Source organism: Phocoena sinus, chromosome 19, assembly GCF_008692025.1.
Source record: "Phocoena sinus isolate mPhoSin1 chromosome 19, mPhoSin1.pri, whole genome shotgun sequence".
NCBI lineage: Eukaryota > Metazoa > Chordata > Mammalia > Artiodactyla > Phocoenidae > Phocoena > Phocoena sinus.
The window spans coordinates 35,237,566-35,250,083 of NC_045781.1; the positions used below are offsets into that span (position 1 = coordinate 35,237,566).

Consider the following 12,518-nt stretch of genomic DNA (forward strand, 5'->3'; position numbering starts at 1 on the left):
CTGCAAAAGGCCAGTCTTAAAACAAGGACTTTTTTTTAATCCACAGATAAAGCACAACGACGAATATACCTAACAGGGTTTATGAAGTAATAAGGAAACTACACAGACGTTCTCAGCTTTTAGTATGCTCTAAAGTTTTAGGACTTAAAGTATTTAAGAAGTACTTAATAACATTTAACAATTATTATTTTAATAGTATTATTTAATACTTTAAAAGTAGTTTGAAACTATGTTAACTGTGCTTTGTAACATAATGCCTTTGTGGGAAACAAGTTAGTGTGGTAATTTTAAAACATGGCCCCAAAATTGTTTGACATGCCTCTCGTTGCAAGGTTGGGGAATATGTTCCACTCTCTTCAATGTCTATTCTCTTACTAATCAATAGTATATGAAAAAAGTGAATTATGTCAATTTCTAGACTCAAGTTTACAAAGTTACCACCTTCCACTTCCCATCTCTGTTGGGAAACTCACTGTGGGAACACAGATACAAAGCAATGAAGAAGCCCAGGCTACCTCTTAGAAAGGCAGCTAACAGCCAACACCAATGTGCCAGTCATGTGAGTGGGTCCTATTGGAATTGGATGGTCAGCCACATTCAGGCTATCCCAGCCGGTACCACATTCTGCAGAGACAAGCTGACCCTGACAGGCACTGCTCACATTTCAGATTTGTGAGTAAAATACGTATTTGTTGTTTTATGCCACTAAGTTCTGGAATAGTTTGTTATGTAACAGTAGATAATCAGAACAGATTTTTAGTGTCTGGATGTAATGTGCTACTGTAATGAAAACTTAAAACATGTGGCATTGGTTTTGGGACCAGGTGGCAGACAGGAGCTAGATAAATTAGGAAGACTCTGGTGAAAGCCTAAAGGGCCCCAGGGAGAGCGTCGAAAGACTAAAGGATGTGAAGAGGCTGTTGACAGGGTCTTACAGTAAAGAAAATAGGGAAAGTATTATTGGAAGTTGGAGGAAAGGAGACCCTTGTATGTAGTGGCTAGATTTTTGACCATGTCGCCTGCAGGTCATGCAGAAGAAAAGGTAATGTACCTAATGAATTTGATGATTAAGAGATTCCAGGCAGAGGCAGAATTTTTAAAATACCACATCACTTCTTCTCATTGACTAAACAAAATGTGGATGGAGACACACTGGCTAAAGAAGGAATTTTTCCATCAAGACTGGTTGGGTTTGAAAATAAAACGTTTTCATTCGCAGCTTCTCCAGAGGAAAACAATTATCAAGTTAAGAAATATCTCAGTCCACCGATCAAATACAGATTGGGACAATATGATCCTTTGTTGTTACTATCTCAGAAAGATCTGAGGTTCCTCATGGGAACTTTCAGAGAGAGAAAAGTCTCTGTGAAGATTTTAAGGACAGGATAATCTCCCAGATCCTCTCTGTTAAAAATCTTAAAGAGCATTGACCATAGCCGTTTCACTAGATTCCCAAGGTCAAGAAGGGCTCATTGTGAAGAGATATGGGAGTGTAGCTCTTTTTTAATGGAGTGTATTATAAATGGACTTGTTAGAAACTTACAGTCTTTAAAGGAAATGTATTGGTTTTGACTAAAAGAGTGATTATAAAAGGACAACAGGAGAGATTCTTGTGGTGAGTGATGAAAGTCTCATTATGTCTTGACTGTGGTGGTATATACATGAACTGACCCGTGATAGAATTGCATAGAGGTAATCTCTCTCTCTCTCTCTCTCTCTCTCTCTCTCTCACACACACACACACACACACACACACACACACCACAGAGAGAGAGAGGACAAGTAAAACTGGAGATATCTGAATAAGTTTGGGTAGATGGTATGGATGGCGGTATCCTGGTTGTGACACTGTACTATAGTTTTGCAAGATGTTACCATTAGAAGAAGCTGTATAAAGGGTGCACAGGAGCTCTCCATATACATGTATATATATATATATATTTACAACTGCATACAAATATACGATTCTATTAAATAAATGAATAAATAATACTTCCTGATGATCATCATCTACCTAAGACTGAAAAACCAAATACGGTTTTCAAAACTATTAACAGACGTTTTCAAATAAGGGAGGAACTCGCCTAGGTCAGTGCTTTTCAATTTATGGTACACACTGCAGTATGACTATCACTCGGAAACTTGTTAAATATGCAAATTCTCAGGCTCCAACTCAGACCCAGTGAAGCACAAGCAATCTGTGCTTCAATAGTCACCTCGCGGTGGGTGTGATGCACGCTGAACTCTGAGAAACACTAGCCTAGAGTTTTGTTCTGTGATAACTATTAAACGTATACGACATAGAGCCTTGCTACTCATATTTACTCCACTGACCATCTGCAAGTTGGTCATCTGCACTGACTTACTCCATCTTGATCATCTGCAAGTTTATCAGAAATGCAGAATCTGTACTCCAGACTTAGAGAATCCAAATCTGCCTTTTTACAAGATCTCCAGTTAACTCAAAGGGACAGAAAAGCTTAAGAAGTGGTGCCTTAGTGTATTTGCTGAACAACTACTATGTGCATCCCATGAAAATACAGCTTTGTTTCTAGTGATAGTGAGAACATTTGGGCACCAGCTTCCTGCGGGGGCCGGGATATTAAACAAGTTGCCCAAGATCACACATCTTAGAAGGAGCCTAGCATTTGAGCTTGCACAGTACATAAAGGGACAACAGAAATGATCCTTCTGGTCTGGATCCCTCCAGAGCCTATGTTCATAACCACGATGCTCAATTGTCCAGTCTTCCTTCATCTGTTAGTCTAGCTCCTGTGGGCCAGTTCTGGTTTCCAGCTATTTACAGCAGCGAGTGTCTGAACTGCTGACACACATTCCAGAGTCAGAATAGATATCATTATTCACTCAGGCAGTTTTGACCATATCACTTTCTGGACACTAAGCTCGTAACAGGAACCTCAGATACACCACCCAGGATGTTCTGGTTTCGGGATTGCAGAGTGTCTGCGTGCTCTGGTCCTCCTCCTCCCCAAGGCCCCCCACTGATCCTTCCACGTGCATCACAAGGCACAGACCACAAGTCGACAGAGTGCACGTTAGCTGTAAAACAATACTATTGGGAGGCAGAGTTGAAAGGGAAACCTCTGATTGTCTCTGACTGGATTTCCTGCGTATTTATCTTCTAAACTTCAATTCTGTGGAAGTTGCTGGCAGAACCGAGTGTTATCTGAATGCACAACTGACAGCATAAAAAATCAGTTATCATTTTTATGTCTAGGGTTTAACTTCAAGAAAATAGCAATATTCAGATTGAGTAGATGGTTTAGGGACTTCAGGGGGAGGTGTAGGTTTTTTTTTTAATCCTTTTTGCCAAATAAATAGGGAGGCATAGCTAGAAAATGCTTCAAAGCTGTGAGAGAATAGATTAGGATTCTGTATATTTTTGTAGAATCTTCAGAAGTGAAATAATAAATAAAGTTATATCTATAACAGCAAAGCACACGGCTAATGGAGCAGGGTAGACCCTCATTAATAATAGCAACTAGTGGGCTTCCCTGGTGGCGCAGTGGTTGAGAATCTGCCTGCTAATGCAGGGGACACGGGTTCGAGCCCTGGTCTGGGAGGATCCCACGTGCCGCGGAGCAACTGGGCCCGTGAGCCACAACTACTGAGCCTGCACATCTGGAGCCTGTGCTCCGCAACGGGAGAGGCCGCCATAGTGAGAGGCCTGTGCACCGCGACGAAGAGTGGCCCCCGCTTGCCACAACTAGAGAAAACCCTTGCGCAGAAACGAAGACCCAACATGGCCAAAAATAAATAAATAAAATAATAGCAACTAGTATCATTGAGCATCATACTCTAGTTTCTGCTAGCCCCTGGAAACTCAAAGATGAATAATTTAGGGTGAACAATATACGATAACAATCGAATGAATACATCGAATATAACTAATTGTCAATTTCAATGTACCAGGCATGATGCTAGGTGCTAACTAGGTGCCTTCTCTACTTTAGATCATTCAACATTCCTATGATGTTGATATTATCGCTCACGTTTCACAAAGAAAGAAGCTGAAGCTCAGAAACATGGGGGGGATTTCCCATCGTCACACAACGCATATGTGGCCTAGACAGAATTCAAACAAAATGCTACCTTCCCAAAATTCCTTTCTTTGATGACAGAAGTAGGAAAGGGCATTGAAAAGAGGTCAGGAGCAGTCAGTTGAGAAAGGAATGGGTTTCAGATTCAAATCAAAGAGAACTACCCAACTTCAACTCTTTTCCTATCTTTCTCCACAGATGGCTCCAAATGTGCTCAGTTTATCTTTGGAAAAGTAAGACTAATTACTACCATCTACATGAATCGTTAACCATTCACATCCAATTACTGACACAGCATAACCATTATACGTGTCCATAAACTGTCTGATTAATGTTGCTGTACATTTCGTCTTGTCTCCACACTGAACGAAGGATACCAAAGATTCTCTGTCTTCATAGTCTGTTGTGTCATGAGCTTTGGGGAGGAAAGGTAGAGAAAACTGACACGGTGAAGGTAATAGGTGGCATGATATAGACCAAGAGAGGATTAACTAGTTTAAATTAGTTCTCAGTTCTCCGATGCTTATTTTATTTATTTATTTATTTTACAAAAAGTGTAAAGGGTTTTAAAAATTATGTGTAACACAGGCAAAATTACCTAAAGTCAATATATTTTTAAGGAATTTCACACATTCTGATTCCTTCCACTGCCAATCTACCTTAGTTCCTCCAATGTTTGAGTCGTAATCTTCAAGATAGCCCTTCCAAAAAGAACTTTTGCTCAATCCACAGTTGTCATGTCCAGTCATGCACAATTCTTTTAGTCAGGCTTCTTTGATATCCAGTAGAGTGTGGACACACTTCAAAAATTCCCCACCTGTAATCTTTAGGATCTAGTTTCCTCAAGCAATTTACTTTAGGGCCATGTTCAGGGTCAGAGGAAATGGACCTGCCTGGTTCTGAATTTAAGACACCCTCTAAACATTCATTAAGTTCAAATCATATTAATTCCTAAGCTATCACACCCTAGAATAGTACAGATCTTTGGGATATGCCGATACCTATGATTAAAAAGTTTGTTAGGTTTTTCATAGTTTATTTAGCAGCTCTGTCTTGTAGTTCTTTCCCACAGATTTAACACATAGTTCTGTGAGTAAAGGAAACCATACAGTTATCCTGTGAGGCGTTTCCAATGATGTAGGTCTATAGGAGAAGCCTCATTGGGATAGACCTCAACTCCAATGCTTATTGTAATGTGTAGAAACAATTCCCTTTCCTCTTCCCCTCAGAATATAAATATAGATACAGATCTACACACACACACTAATAACTCATCTTACAAGTTTAAGAAATAATTTCCAAGTAAATTAACTAGCTAGCATTTGTCACGTTTTCAAAGCAATACTGCAACTACATATATGAGGTGGTTTGGTCAAGGCCCTTATTGCTATCCTAGGAAAATGATTTTCTATCTCATTTTATCTTGTTTTCTACACTTGAAAAATGGGTCTAATAATACTTGCCCTTTACATACTTCAGAGAAATGCTGCAAAGATTAATGAAATACATGTAAAGAGCTGTAAGCTGGATAAATTAAGAGATCATCATCATTATTCTATTGGATTCTTCAAATAAAATTTCCAGTAGAACTATGACCCTACCAACCTTGGTGAGTAAGGCAGATATAAGAATGCAGGAATAATGTGATTTTTAAAGAGCTTTTTGTTGTTTGAATCAAGTGCTTAAATCAAATGCCTAAATCTCAAACAGATCTGAGAAACTAAACAATTTTTCAGGAAAAAAAAAAAAAAAATGAAGACATCTGAGAATTAAGAAACCAAGAAAGGGATGATCTTCAAACGCTACAAGCTGACACCTCAGTTGGCACCCAACCTTCAGATGGGATTACTATCATTAGACCCATGATTCCAAAGACTTAATAAGTGGACAATTAGGGTTTATTTCTCCTGGAATTTATCAAACTTAGTTGAGATACTCATCCAGCCTTTCCCCCACGTCTGTTGCTTGGCTGTATGTGGATACATTCCAGTTGATTTAATTTTTCATCTCTGCTGCCAGATGTTTTGACATCACGTATTATAGGCATCTAATTGTTTAAAAATGCTCTCGCATTAATGCAGGAGAGTTCTGTTTTCTGCCTTCTAGGCTTTAACTCTAATAAGAAAGGAAGTAACTGTTGTTTTCAAATATGAAACAAGGTCTGAAATTCACATCTGGCTTGACCCAGTACTTCAGCAATATATTTAATTAATTAATTATATTTATTTTTGGCTGCATTGTGTCTTCGTTGCTGCGCACGGGCTTTCTTTAGTTGCAGCGAGCGGGGGCTACTTTTGGTTTTGGTGCGCGGGCTTTTCGTTGCGGTGGCTTCTCTTGTTGCAGAGCATGGGCTCTAGGCGCGTGGGCTCAGTAGTTGTGGTGCAAGGGCTTCGTTGCTCCATGGCATGTGGGATCTTCCCGGACTAGGGCTCAAACCCGTGTCCCCTGCATTGGCAGGCAGATTCTTAACCACTGTGCCACCAGGGAAGCCCTGAACTTTTTACATTAGCTTGCATTCATTTGAGAAACCCAAGGCTTATTCCATGGAAGGAGAGAAAGGAGAGAGAGAGGAGAGACTCTATATCCAGAATAAATTTAGTTATTTGCAAGGAGTCCATGTGCTATTAACTTGAATATAGTCTACTGATGTAGAAAGACAGACTTGGTAGACATTTTAATTTTAGAAAGTGCTCATTCAGTGATCTTGAGGAAATTACCTCCATATATCTCAATATTATAAAATGAAGATAATATAATCTATTTACCTAACAGTCTCTTATCTCAATATTTATTGTAGTAAGAAAAGTTAATAGTCTTTTGTCCATGCAAGTTACTTATGGTATGAAGAGGAGCTTCAGGTCAACATTATCCTGGCACCTTAAAAACAAGATCAAACTTCTGAGCCTCCAGCATACACAACTCCAGGGCTGCATTTATGTGCTCTGGAGAAGACAATGTGCAGAGAGGTGAGAGGATGAGCACTGTGTAAGGAGCAGGGCAGCAGCCATCTTGCTCCCTTGAAGACAGTGGAAACACGCCCATTCTCAGTTCGATTTCTTCTGATGTGCTAACACTTTTCAAGGTGTTTACCAAGATGATTTCTGCCTGATTTAAAAGTGTGTGTGACACTCCTTACACGGTTCCTAGGTAAAATAACTACTCCAGGGGCTTCCCTGGTGGCGCGGTGGTTGAGAGTCCGCTTGCCGATGCAGGGGACACGGGTTCGTGCCCCGGTCTGGGAAGATCCCACATGCCGCGGAGCGGCTGGGCCCGTGAGCCATGACCGCTGAGCCTGCACGTCCAGAGCCTGTGCTCCACAACGGGAGAGGCCACAGCAGTGAGAGGCCCGCATGACGCAAAAAATAAAATAAAATAAAATAACTACTCCATAAAACTGATGGTAATACACAGAGTGACCAAGAGGTGGTATTATCGTTACCATCCTCACAGTTTGTATTACCAGAATCGATCTGGTACATATCTGTTCTTGCAAAATGAATATTAGTGAAGCACATGCTAATTACAGATTCATGAAAAGTCTTAGGGTTACCAAATGACTTTACACTGTCTAGCAGAATGATCCTGAGAAAACAACTCAAGCTTTCTAACTTTCAGCTACATCATCTAAAATGTAGGATAATACAACCAGCCCTGGCTTATTTTCATATTGTTGTTTTGAGGCTTCAATGTTGTAAAGAATTAAGAATCAGTTTACCAAATATATAATATAAAAATAGAAATGTAAGGAATTCCTATTACTAGCAGAAATGAAATCTGGAGGCCAAAGTTATCCTTATCTGGCAAGAGCCTCCCTTTCATGACTAACTTTTCCAAAGTATCATTCACCTTGCTACATTCACTGAGATTTAGGGTTTTGTCCTCAGCTTTGTGGGAACAGAAACTTTATTCTGTCAGCACATTCCTGAAGACAGTGGTGCTTCAGCACAGATACGCATTAGCCAAGCCCATGGAAGACACTTGCTTAACGAGAATGTGAATACATTAATTTACAGTGAAAATAAAATGGCCGCCAAAGGCGCTGTAGTGTGGCACAGTGGTTAAGGCAGAGGTTCTGGTGTCAGACAAACGAAGGTTCAAAGTTTGGCTCCACCAAGTACTAGCTGTAAAGTCCTTAAAGCTTAAAGACACACAATAGCTATCTGATTTTCTTGTGTGCACAATGTAGGTAATCTAATTTCTAACCACCAGGAAAGTTTTGTAAAATACACGGGTGACTACTCAGAATGCCGTGTCAAGCTCTGATGAAAGTAAGTTCAAGAAATGATGGAATGATAGTTGTTGTTGTCATTATTATCATCATCATCTAGGTCAGCAAATTTTACTGCAGCGTTTCTAAAACTGAATAAAATAGTCACAAAAATTGGCTTGAAAAAACATGGAGTGAGAGGAATGGGAGTTAGATGTGCAACTTAAACCCTAGCAGCCCTGTGTTCTGTTAATCCGCCTATTTCTAGAGGCAGGGCTTGTCGTGAAAGAGCACATCGGGCTTGGTCCTTATACCGGGGTGTCACTCCCCGGAAGACCTGGATGGGCCCCCCGCCTTTATCTCTGTGACATACTTAATTCCCTATTCCTGCTCATATGCCTCTCTGAAAGAGTAACAATACCCGGGATTTAGCAGAAGGCAAGTCTTTGATCTGTCCTGACAAAATGCTGTCTCTAGAGAAGGCAGCCTTATTTGATGAGACCCTAGAAATGTCAATTATAATGTCAGTCTATTTCCACTGAGGATAACTTCATTTTCATTCTGCTGTTAACAATGACCAACATTTAGTGAGCTCTTACTCTCTATACTATACCAAGAATCCTATGAAAGATGTTATATACATTACTTCTTTCAATATCCAACCTACATTTTGCTGGTGATAAATTATTTTATCAACATGATATCTAAGATATAGCAATACTTCTTGCTGTTACTATATCTCAAACTAATTGGGAAGATAAATGCCTTCCTAAGGCCATGGTTCTTAAACAGTTTGCTCTCAGGGCCTCCTTATACACTTAAAAATAACTAAAGAAATCAAAATGTTTTTATTTATAAAAACATGTTACTAGCTTATATCTCTCAATATTTACCAACTAGAAATCACAACTAATTTTTAAAACAAAATAATACACACACACACACATTTCATTAGCCATTGAGCAATGATACCAACATGTCAATGATACTAACATGTCAAAACTCCACTCTCACGTGTGAGAACATGAGAGAGAAAAAGGCAAATAGCATCTGTGTATTATTATAAACACACTGTGACCTCATGGAACCCCTAAAAGACTTTACCTTACACTAGACCATACTTCGAATATGCTGTTTTAAAGGATTAAAGATTTTTGCTTCCCCCACATGTTCCCCTGTATATTTCAACCATTCTATGATTTTTTTTTAAGACTAGGGACTATGGTAGGTGAAGCATACAACACTATAGAAAAATGTTATTATGTACACCGTACAAATGATGAAAATAAGGCTTAGAACGGATAAGCGCTTTTCCTAACATCACATGAGTTACAGGTATTGTAGTTAGCTTACAACCCCATATCTTTCTGTCCCCAAACCTGTGCTCTTCATTATCGTATTATGCTGCAGCCACTGAAGATCCATCAACCCGAGATGGATGAGAACTTAGTGATGGTCTCATTTTATCCACAGGCTAAAGAGAACTCTGAAGTCCAGAAGTACCATTATGATAGGTCCAAGAATTGAACCTATGTTTCCTGAATGGATTTATCATACCCAACTCCTTGCCTCTTAAAATCAGTTGTTCCTATTGTAGACACAATAATTACAGTATGTGTCCATTAAGAAGAAGGACAAAAATATTCATGTGAAGGTGTAGATGAGCCAAGTTTCTTGGCAAAACTATGCTGAATAAAATAAACATATCACCTTATGTGACTTTTATTTTTATGATTTTTATCCCAAGTAGACTATCAGCAGTTTAATTCCCTGATTTTTTCTTCCCGAACGTATAGTGCCTAGCACAAAGCCTGACATTTAATGACACATCTGTACAGAGATTAATATTTTTCAAGGATGTTTGCCCTGTTTTCCCATCTGTCACAATTAGTAGCACCAAAGAGTAGAGAGTTCAGGCTTTGGTATTAAACCTGGTGGATTTGAACCTCATAGTATTAGATCTGTGACCTCATATACATTCCCTGACTTCCCCAGATTTCATTTCATGTATTTCTGAAACAATGCTCAGGATGTGTCCATCCCAATGCTGTTATAAAGAGTGAATGAAACAAATGTTTGCACACAGTGGTGACTGTCATTCTGCCTGGAATTAGGTAGCATCTCAAATTCTAGTTTGCCTTGATTGCCACTCACAGATATTATTAAATTTAACAGATCTAGACGCTGAATCAAAGGAGATCGTAGGAGAGTTGCTCTGTATGCATCTATGCAACTTTCCCAAATCGTAATTCCTATGATGTCCAAAGAGCAGTGAGCTTCTCCAGTCCTTCTACAAACAGACACTATACCTTGGGTGTTCATTTTTATTGTCCTGTTGGCTAAAAAGCACAACAGAAAGGTCCACATGGAAATAAGTGTACATACAGTGGAGGCTCCCATAACCATGACTGAAACAAGCCAAGATCAACAATTCCCTCCCTTTCATCACAAAATTCCCAAAACATCCTGGGTGGATTCATGCTATTCCCTTCACCTGCAACTTTCTTGCTCTTCCTCTTCACTTGTCCCAACAGAGCATTGCACTTGACTCCTAGGGACACTGGAGAAGGCACCATACAGAGCTAATTTCTTCCTCATATGTGTTGTTAGGATGTGCTCTGTCTCCTTCCATTAGACAACCTGCTTGTAGTCCAGCAATTATCTCCCTACTGCAGAAGCCCCGCATCTAGGCCGGGAACTATGTCTTTAACAACATGTGACCATAGTGTCTAGTACAGAGGTGCAGAAATGTGTTTGACTCACTAAAGTTTTGTGTGCTCAGTCAACAGTCATTTGGTACATTTACTGACTAATTTATTGGATCTTAACTCTCTTTAAGATGGAGACTACAAGGGACAAAATCAATCATTCAGAGACCAAAACCAAAATAAAGATATCTAATTCAGTATTTTCCATTTTCACTAAGGTCTCCTATTTATATGCCAGAGGCCATTTGTAGAACATCTAAATGCCTTTTTCAACCCATGCCTAACCAATCACTTCTGATAAATACCCAGATATTTTCAGATTTATTTTAGGTTATCAGTTTCCCTGAGAAGTCACCCAACACATCAGTTCTATCTTCCATGCTTTTTATATCGTTTCTTAAATAAACAAATGTGGATTTGTTATATTCTGGTATTCTGTGGAGTTCAGTCTTGGTTTCTTTGTAACTGCTACATAATTATATTGGAAATGTGAAAAACACTTCAGCAGGAAATCAGATGCTGGCTCAATGTGGGTATGTTTATATCCAGAGATACTCGAGTATTAACCGGCAATGAGATTCAGATACTGTGCCTAAAACACAACCTGAAGACAAGCCTTATTTTAGAGCTAGGAAAAAATATATCTATATATTTTTATAAAATAGAAAAACACAGATTTTCTTCATAGCGCATTAGAATTGTTTGTTTTACTGAACAAAACAGTTAAAGTCAAGACAGAGAATGTTCTGAAAAGTCAGTGTCTCTTTTTTTTTTTAAGTCAGTGTCTCTTAAACATCAAGCTCACAATAGTTCACCTGAAAGAACAGGTGATGAGGCTTTTATTAGTATTGCCATTGCTAAAAACAGATTTAGAGAATGTTTATATTATACCATATTAAATTATAGTAAATAATATATGTTATAATATAATGTGATGATTATAATATATTAATGTAATCTATATTAATTACAGAAATATGATAATTATATATGCATATATATTCTCTATATCAACCAGCTGAGTTTTAGTTCCCTATTGGGTATTACAGTTTCCTTTTAACCAATAAATAAACACACTAGATTGATCAAGGAAACTGTATGTAAACTAGGTTGGAATTCATATTTGTTTGGCTGCATAGCCGATGCTTTTTCCTTCCACATTTGTCATCCATGGTTTTATTCCATGTCTCCCTTCTTCAGCCCATTATTAATCATCCATTGTCAAATTATAACAGCAGGTGTGCGGAGCAGACTTCAGCATCATTCCAGGCTTATCTCAGTGGGTTGCAGGAGCATTCAAACTTCAGTAATAAGGAGCCCCTTTAATTTGTTTTAAATTTAGGAACTGGAGGTTCCTAAAAATCCAAATTCCCCTGGAACAGCTAGTTCACAGATGCAAATTTTAGATTCATTATCCCCAACTGGACCTCCTCCCACCCTTTCAGTGGGGAAAAAAGCGTATCAGTGACATCCCATTGTGTTCTAACCTGTTTTATAAAGAGCTAGTCAAAGGAAGGCTGTGAACTCTTAAACTTTGGAAGG

General features: G+C 38.9%; 1 protein-coding gene and 1 non-coding gene across 2 annotated transcripts in view; both read right to left on the reverse strand.

The window, feature by feature from the left end:
- Nucleotides 1-12,518, reverse strand: part of CDH8 (cadherin 8) — a 375,449-nt gene that overhangs the window by 95,663 nt on the left and 267,268 nt on the right. The window lies entirely within an intron of this gene.
- Nucleotides 5,108-5,238, reverse strand: LOC116744831. Its single transcript, XR_004347161.1, has one exon. It is a non-coding gene; the product is annotated as a small nucleolar RNA SNORA18 (small nucleolar RNA).